Consider the following 12,444-nt stretch of genomic DNA (forward strand, 5'->3'; position numbering starts at 1 on the left):
TGCTATGAATAAGTAAATAATATTTTAATAGATAAGAAGGTAGATTCTGTTTTATAATGAACAGAATTTTAATTTCAGTTTTAAGAATAAATTAAACATCTTAAAATGTACAGTTTTATTTAACAATGATGTTGATAGAAATAATAATACCAGCAAACATTTATCGATAGTTATTGTGTGCCTGGTAAGGTCAGTGCCCTCAGCATATATTAGCCCTTGTAAGCAATAGAGCTACCCTATGATCGAGTTACCAACACCATCCTGATCATGCCAGCTAGTCCTCGGACAAATACAGTCCCAGTAAATTCAAATACGTTCTCTTTTACCAACAACATTCTACAGGAACATGAAAGATTCCTAGAGGAAAAAAATCTCTTCCTCTTTGTTTCAAATGCTCTATTTAAATTTTTAAAAAGACAAATAACCTTTGAAAGAAGTTGAGGGACATTTTCTAAAACAACTTTCTTAGCAGGTGGTAAAATGGAGCAATTAACGTTGAGTGAGAAAAATGGGAAACTGACAGATGACTTATCTCTCTTGTGGCAACATGTTTGGGAAATGCTACCTCTCTGACTTACTTCCTGAGTAATTAGCCTCAAACACCTCCTTTCTGACCTAGCTTTACCTTGAAATGACCTATGATATTTCATACTCATTATTCTTAAAATTACTTGTTATTCTTACACAAGAGTTGACTCAAAGCTTTAATTAAAAACAGTTCAAAATGGACAAAATAATTTAAAACTTGTCTGACATATGTACGGTGTGAATGTGAATGATTCTGAGTTCATTGTCTATAAATCAGAAAGTAAACCAAATTTCATCTCTTTGGGGATTTTTTCTCTCATGATGGATTAAAAAATAAGTTGCAATAGGATCTGGTAAGGCAAAATCTGTCAGATCTATTAACTGAGAGAGATTCTTTTTATAACAAGCATGGATGATGCTGATGTTAAACAGACCTATGGAAAAACGACTTAACTGGAGAATGGTTTCTAATGCGGCCATGTATAAACCCATCCCTGCCTCCCTCTCTGGGATTTTAACATTTCATTGTCAGTCACCTGAGATTCCTCATTGGAAATGAAAGAATACTGGACTCAGATGCCAACACTTAGTTAAGATAGCTCTCACCAATTACTATTCTGAAGTATGTTAGAAACTCATTACAGAAAGTAAGTAGTAGGTTCACATAAAAAACAACTCCTGGGTATACTTTTGAAATATTTTGTTGAGAAATACATACAGAAAACAACACACACATGTATTTGTATTTGTGGCAGGGAAGGGAATCATGCTAAAACTGTATTAGTTAAGATTGCCAACAGTTCAGAGCCCTTTTTATACATAAATTGTAATTAATGTATTGTTGAACACCAACAGTAATCAAACTAATATGTTGATTATGCACCAACTAAATAAGAAATCTGACAGTTAATCTACTACATTGCATAAACACACTTTTGAGGTATATTTTATGGCATTAAAATATACAAATCTAGCTTCACTGTATTTACTCGTTAGTAAGAAAATCTGGATTTTGATTAATACTGTACTGCCACTTTGAATTTAACTGACTTAATTTTCCACGGGGTCTCAACCTCTTTATATTAGCCAGCATGCTAACATGGTTTGGCACCTTCAATTAGCTTTGTTCAATAGTATGAACTTGTGATTAGAAGAGGCTGTCAGCCAATGTTGTAATTAGATCTTCTAAAAATAAGAGATAAGAATCCAGTTGCTTCTGACAGTGTCGATGCTTGCCAGTGATTAACAATTTCTAAGTACAAATACAAAGACATTTCAAACTTATAACGAGGTGTATTTGAAAATAGCATTAGCAGATAGTTTAAACAGAATGTTTCTTTGTTTCTAAACATTCAAGTTTAAATTGATGCAGAGATGCTTTTGCACAGTTTTGGTGAAGAGCTGTGTACCTCTTCGTATACACGAAATTGTTCCTCACATTCAAAACATGGTGATGTAAATAATTCTTAATACAATATACTTATCTTCATATGTTTTTGCTTATATTAATACTATTTCAATGTGTTTTTTCTATGACAAATGTATATTTTAAAAGTTATTCTTTGTTAATGCTATATTTATGAAGAAATAATTGAGCAGAATTGCTGCTTCAATAGGAAAGATTTAATTTGCCCCAAATTATTTTAATGCTAATACTATTTATTCATTTCTATTTGCCATGTCAAAACTTGGAAGAGATTAATATATATGTGTATACTATTGTATCCACATACATGTATACATATGCAGGGTGTGGCAAAAGTGGGTTTACAGTTATGAGAACTGAAAACGATTTACTCTTAAATCATTATTTGTTAATGATTGTATTATTTTCCAGATGAACAACTGTAAATCTACTTTTGCCACACCATATATACATGGATAAGTATATTTATATTAAAATATGATTAAATTTTGTGCATTTACAAGATCATATATTAAAATGGTTCTACATAGTTAATTTATATAAAAATCTAATGTAATATTTAAAAACACTTGATTAAATATCATAGAAGTTAAGTGATGTCTAAATTAATTTAGAGACTTTCCTTGAATGTAAAATGTATTTTGTGTAACTGGGGAACTAATATAAATATAACTATATTAATAAATCAACAGGTTCTAATTTATTGTGTTTATTGTTAACTATAAGTGGTGAATATTTTTTGTGGACATAATGAGTAATAATTTGCAGTTTGGGAGGAAGGATTTTTTTTTTTTAATGTGTATCTCTTCTAGAAAATTAAGTGATATGGAACCATAGAATTTTGAAAAATTACTAATTAGTTGCAAATTAATAGTTTTTTAATAACAACTCATACTGTGCTTAGTTTATTGACAGCCAAATGCAAAGTTTTTACACATCTTATCTCATTTAATTCCTAGAACTTTTTATGTATACTAAACAAATGGGTAAGATGAGTGGTTTTAGTAACTCCTCAAATTTTATAGGTAGCATGAATAAAATTGAGTTATTACTGGTATCCTTTGTACCTGTAATGAAGTGATAAATAAGTGCCTTAGAAAAAAAGATTCACCCTGGCTAATGTGGCTCAGTGGACTGAGCACCGGCTTGAGAACCAAAAGGTTTCCACTTTGATTACCAGTCAGGGCACATGCCTGGGCTGTGGGCCAGGTTCCCGATAGGGGGCGAGCGAGATGCAACCACACATTGATGTTTCTCTCCCTCCTTTCCCCTCTCTAAAATAGATAAATAAAATCTTTAAAAATGTTTAAAAAGAATTGTGAGAATATAATGGTCAAGAAGGACAAAGTTTCCCCTAGCTTGACTAAATTTTAGGCAGTTTATTCCTGACTACAGTCTCTTTACCTCCTTTTTTCTTGGAGAATTTACTTTAGAAAACTTGCAATTCTAAGTTATTTTTTATTTTTTTCTTTGAGTTGTAAATCTACAACCCAGGTAGTTCTTTCTCAGGGACCTGGGAGCCACACATTTGATGCATAAACATCAAGAAAGATATTGCTCCTACTTCTCTACATCCAGTGTTTGTGGGAGGGAGGAGCCCAACTTCAATAAGCTCTAATTAACAAAACACAGATGGCCTAATCATATTGATCAACTTCCCACCAACTTCCTGCAATACTTTTCTACTAGGTCATCCAGTGATTAAAAATGTCTTTGCCATTTGTTTCAATGGAGTCCAGTTCAATCTCTCTCTCTCTCCCAGTACAATAGTCTGAAATAAGTTTTTCATGTCTATACAATTGGCCTGGTTCAATTTTTCTTTTACAATCATCAAAACCAAAACTTAGATTTTTTTTGTTTTAGGAACAGTGTGGACAGCAGTCCTTTTTAGTTTGATTCTAAAAGCTGGTATGAAGAACATGAAATTTTAGAGAAAAGACTTCAGTTAGAGGTGCTAAGCTTGGGATGCCAGTATCTTTATAAAGATAGAAATATGTGTGAGTGAGTTTATGGTGGAGACATGTGTTGAAGATATGTATGCATGGAATTTATCAGCATATAAGACCCATCTAATCCATGTGACTGGATGAGATGCATGTATGGAGGGATAAGAGGGAAGAACCTGGAGTGTCTAACATTAAGAGAAAGAGCCTGGAAGTGGGAACATGTGCAGTTAGAAAATAAAAGGCACCAACAAGAAAAACTCATAAACACAGAAAACACTATGGTGGTTAACAGAGGAAAGGGGGGTGAGGAAGTAGTAAAGGTTAAAGAGGGTCGAATATTTGGTAACAGAAGAAGATTTCACTTTGGGTGGTGGGCATACAATGCAATATATAGATGACACATCATAGAAATGTACCCCTGAAACCTATATAACCTTATTAACCAATGTTGCCCAAATACATGCTATTTTCAAAATCTCAATGTGATTTTTATGATTTTTACAAGACTTTACAATCAGCAAAATCAGAGGTAGCACAGGGTATAAATTACCTAGATGCATTCTTTTCATAGACAGAGCAACAATATTAAAAAACAAAGGGGGAAACTATAAATAATATAAAGATTATGAGTAAAGTAAATGCATATCTGAAAAATAATATTTTGATAATAATGCTATACATTTTCCAAGATTGTATAACTGACTTTTCTAATAAGCACCTCTCTGGTAATAGCGCAAGCACTGGTTGATGAGGAAGGTAGACTTCAACTTTTGTGCCCTTAGCAGATAGAAATAATGAATAAAAATATAATGAAACTACTTTAGATATGCTTTCACACCAGACAATCCTGAGACTCTGGGAGTTCATGTTTTACAGAAACAAAAGAAATCACTGTACACCCATTAATTTTGTGTAATACTACATGTATTTATATAACTTTATATATATTTTCTATAGTAATATATATAACTTTAATATATGCATTAAAAATATATATTTCCCATAAGATCATATAAATTTAGAGAATATAAAACAGTAATTTACTTTCATTTCTCTTGCATTAATTATCAAAACTAATGCCTGATACACTCTAAGCAGTGGAATATTTTAAATAACCATACATTAAACTTCAAGTTCAATAATATGATTAATTATATTAAACATTAAACCAAACCAAAAACAGGTTATGCATATACATATTTTATTTTTATTGCATAGATATTTACATATTCATTGTAGCAACTTAATTCCATCTCATTTATTTATTTATTTGTTGTTGTTCAGTTACAGCTGTCCTGCCCTCTTCCCCATTGCTTTCCCCTGCCCTGCCACCCCCACTCCCAGAGTCAATGCCCCCCCATTGCCCATGCCCATTCATTTCGTTCATTATTTGTATGTTTTACTAGTAGTTTTGACTACATTGTTACCTCTTTTAAAACTTGGGCTCAATAGACTTAGAGACCATATTCCTCATGTTAGCAAGCAGGTAAAATTATGGTAATTTGACAAATGAATAATTAATCTTGTGATATATCTATATTTCTATCTCTAACACTATCATTCTCTTTCTACATAAACAGATATAAAATGTAATAGAGATAATTTTGTTTTAATATTTTATTTTCATACATGTATACTCATTTTTTATTAAGTAATACATCTATGTTATTTGAGATACAACAAGAGTGATGTTTTGTAAATGGTCTCTTTCCCACTTCTATCCTTCAGCCACTCAAATCTCCTTCCCATAGATGACACATGTTAACAATTGTTTAGAGTCTTCCGTTGGTGTTTTAAGGATGTATCAGGCAATACATACTATAAATATATTACTTATTTGTTGCTCTATGCATTTATTTATCTTGACACATACATACATATATACAAAGAATAGGTAGGAGAAATAATATATATATTGTGGGCAAAAGTAAGTTTATAATTGTTCATATGGAAAATAATACAATAATTAATAAATAATAATACACAAACTCTGTGTTTCATGTACTCACAACTGTAAAACTGCCTTTCCCCACCCTGTATATATGTTTTTATCTTCTTTCCCTTCTTTACACAAGTATTAAAATGGTAATATACTATACTCATAATTCCATGCCTTGCTTTTTGGACCTAATTGTATAAGGTAAAAATAATTTTATATTAGTTATAATATTTATTATTTTATTGAATTTGAAGCACTATTTCATGCTATAGATATGGCATTATTATGTAGAAGTTTGTTAATAGCTATTAAATCTTATTTCAATTAATTTTCTCTGGTAAACAACACATGAATAAACTAAGTGTAGATGATTTCTCACAGGTACAATACATATGCAGGATAAATTTATAAAAATGGGAACACTAGTGTAAAGATTAGTTATATTTTTAATTTTTCCTATACTATTCAAAATAATGATATGGGGTTTAATTTGAAAATCTGAAATTAGAAAATTATTAGCTATGTCAAGTGTGCTCCAAAGTTGAACTAGTTAGATATTTCAAAATGCTGCTCTTGAAATGTTATTTGGATTATGTCACTAGGTATTGTAAGAAATATTTGTTCTGCTAATATTACAAGAATATCATTCAAAATCCATATTAGATTAGGATATGTTTAAATACTACAAAGTGTTGTCTATGTACAAAATTACTGTTACTCATTGACTAAAAAAGCTAAGTAATATAACTCAAAATTTGAGATGTATTCTACAATGAGTTGAGATGAGTTTGAAGAACTGTTAAATATTTCATTTAGTTCCTAACTTCATACTCAAAAAAGAAAGGAAATAACATGTTTTCAAGTGACCTCTGAAATAGAACACTATAAAAAATTTTGCTCCTTATTTCAGCTTATATAGTCACTTTATGAAGCCCTCGTGAAAATGAGGTTGTTTATGAATTTTATCCAAATACGGCTATGTGTTCTAGTTTTTCTCTTTTAACATGCAGCATAATGAAGAACTTTAAATCCCATCAAGGGCAAATAGTGAATATGAAGTGATAGTTTGCTCTTGCAAAATATATCTCTTTAGATGATGTTTTTGAAAGAATCAGAGAAAATTGCAAAGGAAAAACATTCAGACAAACATCTGAGAGAACTGTTAAGTGAAATAACTATGTAAAACACTTGTGCTAATAATTTTGGAAATTTACTACTGAAAGCAAACATTCAGAGACTGCTTGATCAGGCCAATGTTTGAGAAAATTAGTTTGTTGAACTCACTTTCCTCTAAGAAAGAAATTATGCTGTGACTTTAAAAGATAAATTCACTGTGTGTCTCCTATTAAACTGCCCAAATGTTGTCCATGATTTGCCTTTGCTACCACTTTAATCTGTGATAGAAAAAATAGTTATTTTGATATAAAATGCTTCCACTGATACATATGGATGTAACAATAACTACAATTTAAATTAATTAATAATAAAAATAAAGTATCTTAATTGTGCCATGAAATATACAATTTGATATAGTTAATAGTAAATCTACTATAGCCTTCTTATTTTTTTAGATAACTCATCATAGTTAAATTTATGGAATCTTTAGCTAGGCATATTCAATAGATAAACAAATGTGAAAAAATTGCAAGAAATATGTTTTATTTTTAATTTCTTACTTTGAAATGATGTATTTCAACTTTATAGAAGAATTCCAGGCACCATGCAAAAAACTATATACCCATTACCCCCACACACGGATTATTCATATTTTTCCCATATATGTGCTTCCAGGTGTGCGTCCTCTCCCTTTGTCCACACGATAAATACAAGTTCACAACCGACTGTGCATAGTCCTGTATTTTCTGAATCATTTGATAGTAAATTGCAGACATGAGATATTCTATTGTTTAGTAAACACTTCACACAAGGCATGGTGTGATGGTTGGCCATAGTTTAAATATGAACGGCATAAATTTGCAGATAGTAGAAAGGTCTCTATTGCAGAACAATTACTGTGTCTGCCAGGCATTCAATCTCTGGGAATTTCCACCACTGGCATGTGACTGGGCTGAGTTTTGTTGATTGCCTTTTTGGTGGTGTTATGAATAAATATTTACAATGGCCCCAGAACTTGAAAAAAGATATGATTAATAGTGAATCAAACAGAGATTGAGGCTTGATTTATTGCTGAAATTTTAGGAAATGAGAATTAATTTATTTTAGGAATGAAAAGAGAGACCTTGAAACTATTAAAAAATGAACAAAAAATGGTATGTGCAAGTGTAACAGAAATAAGAAATGTGGAATACTTAGAATGTCATTTATTTTCCCAACTACATATTCTTGGTCATTTGGGTTTGATTTCCCATCAAATGGATATTCATAGCACCCACTGTTATTTGTATTGCTCATCATTTCCTTAGCTTTTCCATGTTTATTGGAATTTTTCCTATATCTACCATTGTCTAGTAAAATCAACATATCTTTTGAAGAACTTTTTATAGTCAAGAATTTACTTTAAAGAACTATTATTTAGAAATTTTCAGTCTTAATTAAGGAAAACTCATTATATTATTTGTGTAGGTTGCTTGATTTTTTCAAAATGTTTATTTGGTTTTTAATTCAATAGAATATATGTGAATATATTTATATATCAGAACCATTAAAATACATTATTTTCTTATCAAAAGCTCTATAAATATCCTTTGAAATAATGTGTTGAATTTGCTATAATTATGTATGTATATATATTTGTATGTATGTATATATGTATGTATGTATGCATGTATGTATTTATAGAGAGGGAAAGGGAAGGAGAAAGAGAGGGAAAGAAACATCAATGTGTGGTTGTCTCTCCTGCACCTCCCCAAGGGACCTAGACAGCAACCCAGGCATGTGCCCTGACCGGGAATCTAACCAGTAACGCTTTGGTTTGCAGGCCTGCACTCAATCCACTAAGCCACACCAGCCAGGGCATGGATTTGCTATAATTTTTTATACATTTTAAATTATATTTAAACAAATTAATCTAAACCATTCTTCTCCCTCATCTTTTAATATATTTAAATATGCAGTCATTAATATATTTTATATATAGTGTTCCAATTACACTAGGACTTTTTGATGATATCTTAATCCAACTCCAAAACAAATTCACACCATACCTTGTTTGAAGTGTTTATAAAGCAATAGCATATCTCATGTCTGCAATTTACTGTCAAATGATTCCATAAATATGGAGTCATTAATATATTATATATATAATGTTCCATAATATTAGGATATTTTAACCCAACTCAAAACAAATTATGATCTTCTCATAATCTATCAGTAGTCTTGGTAATAATATTTTTGGAATAATACCAAAAGCAAAGGCAAGAAAATCAAACATAAACAAGTGGGTTTACATCAATCTAAAAAGCTCCTACACAGCAAAGGATGTCTCAACAAAATGAAAAAGCAACTTGCTTAATAAGAGAAAACATATTAAAATCATATATCTATAATACATTAATATCCAAAATATATTAAAAACTCATAGAAGGAAAAAAAGGATCTGATTAAAAGAGGGGCTGAGGAATAGAACTGATAACTTTCCAAAGAAAAATATAAATAAACAACAGGTACAAGAAAAAATGCTCAACATCGTTAATCAATAAAGAAATTCAAATCCAAACCACAAAAAGAAACCTCCTCACACCTGTTAGAATGACTGCCGTCAAAAAAGACATGAGAACCAATGTTGGCGAGGATCTGGAGAGAAGGGAACTTGTGCACAGTTTGGGGGAATGTAAATGTGCGCAGCCATCATGGGAAACAATATGGAGGCTCCTGAAAATATTAAAAATAGAACTATCGAGTGGTTCAGCAGTCCCTCTTCTGGGCATATATTCAAAGTAAATGAAAAATAAGGTATCCAACAGATATCTGCACTCCTATGTTCATTGCAGTATTAATCACAATATCCAAGATATGTAAACAACCCAAAGTGTCCATCAGTGGATGAATGTGTAGCAATGACCAGATGTGTACATGCAAAGGAATATTATTCAGCCTGGAGAAAGAAGGAAATCCTGCCGTTTGCAACAACATTGATGGCCCTGGAGAGCGTGTTTCTAAGTAAAGTACATTAGGGAAAAACAAATACTGCATGGCATCTTTAAAATAAATAAAAAGATAATAAGGTCAATCTTACAGGAAGAGAGAGTAGAGAAGTGATTACCAGAAGGTGCAGGGTAGGGGAAACACAGAGGGGTTGGTAAGAGCAGACGAACTCTCAGCTGCAAGATGAATAAATTCTGAGGATCTAAGATAAAGAAATGGTGACTACTAATGATAACACATTGGTATATGATTGAAATTTGCTTACAGAGGAACTTAAATATTCTCACCAAAAACAAAATAAGATAAATAGGTGGGGTGATGGATGTGTAGTAAATGCATTTGTAAGAGGATACTAAAAATCTTTAGCATTTAATGTGGAGTCAAAGATTCAACGTGGGAAGTTCTACAGAGAAGAAACTGAATACAAATACAGGTATTGCTATGATGTGTTCTGGCTAAATATCAATTATTGATTTGTAAATATTTATAATTATGGATGTAAAAAAGGTTAGGAAAACTGAGACGTTGGCATTGTCTGTTGTTTTTAACCAGGACTGTTCCAGAGGCAGGGACTAATTCCAAAGCCGGCATTTAGATTTCTATTTAGAAGTTGGTACAAAGCCAAGGCAATTCTAAGTGAAAAGACAAGCCAGAATTCAATTTCTTTTAATTAGACTACATGTGTAAAATACATTTATAAAATCAAGCAAAATAGAAGGAAAACAATGTCCCACAAAGAGAAAGTTGCTGCTTGAAAGTTATCCTTGCCTGAGTTGAATGTAGAACTACTATTCACTTTAAAAATCAATCACAATTCCACTTTATGTCATAAAGTAAACTGTTTTTCGGAATTTAATAGGATTATGCTATTGATTCCATCTGCACACTGCTAGCTGGTGTTGCATACCTATGAACTATGGCCTCTTATGTTACTGAGCACAAGAGAAAAGGGATTAGTCTGTGAGAGAACAAGCTGATTTCATGGCTCCGCACAATGTTCACATACCTGTTAACTCAATAGTCATTTTATGTTAGTAAATGTCAACCAATAAAATAAAACAAAATGAAAAAGTAGTCTGTTCTAATCCTGGACGCATCTGGCTAAGCTTATTTGAAAAACTCCGTTTGGGTCCCTATTCAAAATCCAGGCATTCGATCTGCAGCAATAGGTTTTTATTTCTGTTTTTTTCACAGGGATGAAAATAATATTGAATCATTGATTTCAGCTGCAGATTTCAGTGACTTCTGTAACGTCATCTTGGTAATCATTTAATCAGAGCAGGTGGTAATCGCTAGCTACTCTAGCTTATTTCAGTTTAAATCAGGGATGCACTTGATGATGTTAGGGGATGAGAGGGAGGACACTTCAATTATCACTACTAATGTCCTCTGCTGCCCACTGCTCCGTGTAGGTGAAAGTAATTTACTGGCGATTTGTTTATCTACATATTTAAATGATACGGTGGACAAGGTAAATTTTAAATTGTTTACACCTGAAATCATTTGTTTCTGAAGCGCTTCTCACCTGAATTCTCACTGTCACCGACGTTCATCTGCTTTACCTTTATTTTGCAGACACGGCCGCCCATGAGAGAGCTGTCTTCCACAGAATTTCAGCTAAACTACACTTATTTGTAAATGTGCTCTAATAACCTTGAGTAAGTGGCAAAGAACCTCATAGTTGCTTTTAAACGAATTTTGCATATTTTTTATTAAACAGCGTATTTTCAAAATAATCGGAAAATAGTTATAGTCACTTATACGGTAACCAATACTTTACAAATTATTGTTATAATATTATTCAAATGTCAACAACATCAACATTTATTGCCTCTGAATTGCTTTCCTTCCCCCATTTGGAGACTTAGCAGTGTGGCTGTGCTTCAGTTTTGCTGTCTCACCCATGGGTGCCCTTAGTCAGGAACTGTGAGGTGTAACTGGTCTTCAATCTGAGTCTAATCCAGAGTTTTCATAGTTCCCAAACTAGATTTCTCTAGGAAAACAATATGTTTCGCAGAGTAAGATGAGTAACACCCACCCCAATATATTAGCACACTAATCCTGGAAACTTGTGAATTTTACCTTATATGGCTAAGGAGACTTTGGAGATGTGATTGAGGGCTCTGAGATGAGGAAATGAGGAAGGTTTACCTGGGTAGCTCTCAGTGGGATGTCAGGTGTCCTTGTAGGAGGGAGGCAGAGGGAGATTGAAGTACAGTGGGCAAGACAGCACCACGCAGAAGCAGAGACTGAAGTCGTGTGCTTTGAAGTTGGGGGAAGCCATTCTTAGCTCATGAGCCAAATAACAAAAATAGGCCTCTGGCAGATTGATCTCCGGTGTGGAGCTCTTACATGATTGTGTAATTATCCAAGAGACGCACAATGACGGGCCATCTCCTCACTCCCTCAAGCGGACTTCTGACCAGTTCCATTCTCTCCAGTATTAAGGAGACTTTGGTTAGCTACAGACAATACAAATATCTAAAATAAGAGTGGTATAA

Source organism: Desmodus rotundus, chromosome 9 (assembly GCF_022682495.2).
Source record: "Desmodus rotundus isolate HL8 chromosome 9, HLdesRot8A.1, whole genome shotgun sequence".
NCBI lineage: Eukaryota > Metazoa > Chordata > Mammalia > Chiroptera > Phyllostomidae > Desmodus > Desmodus rotundus.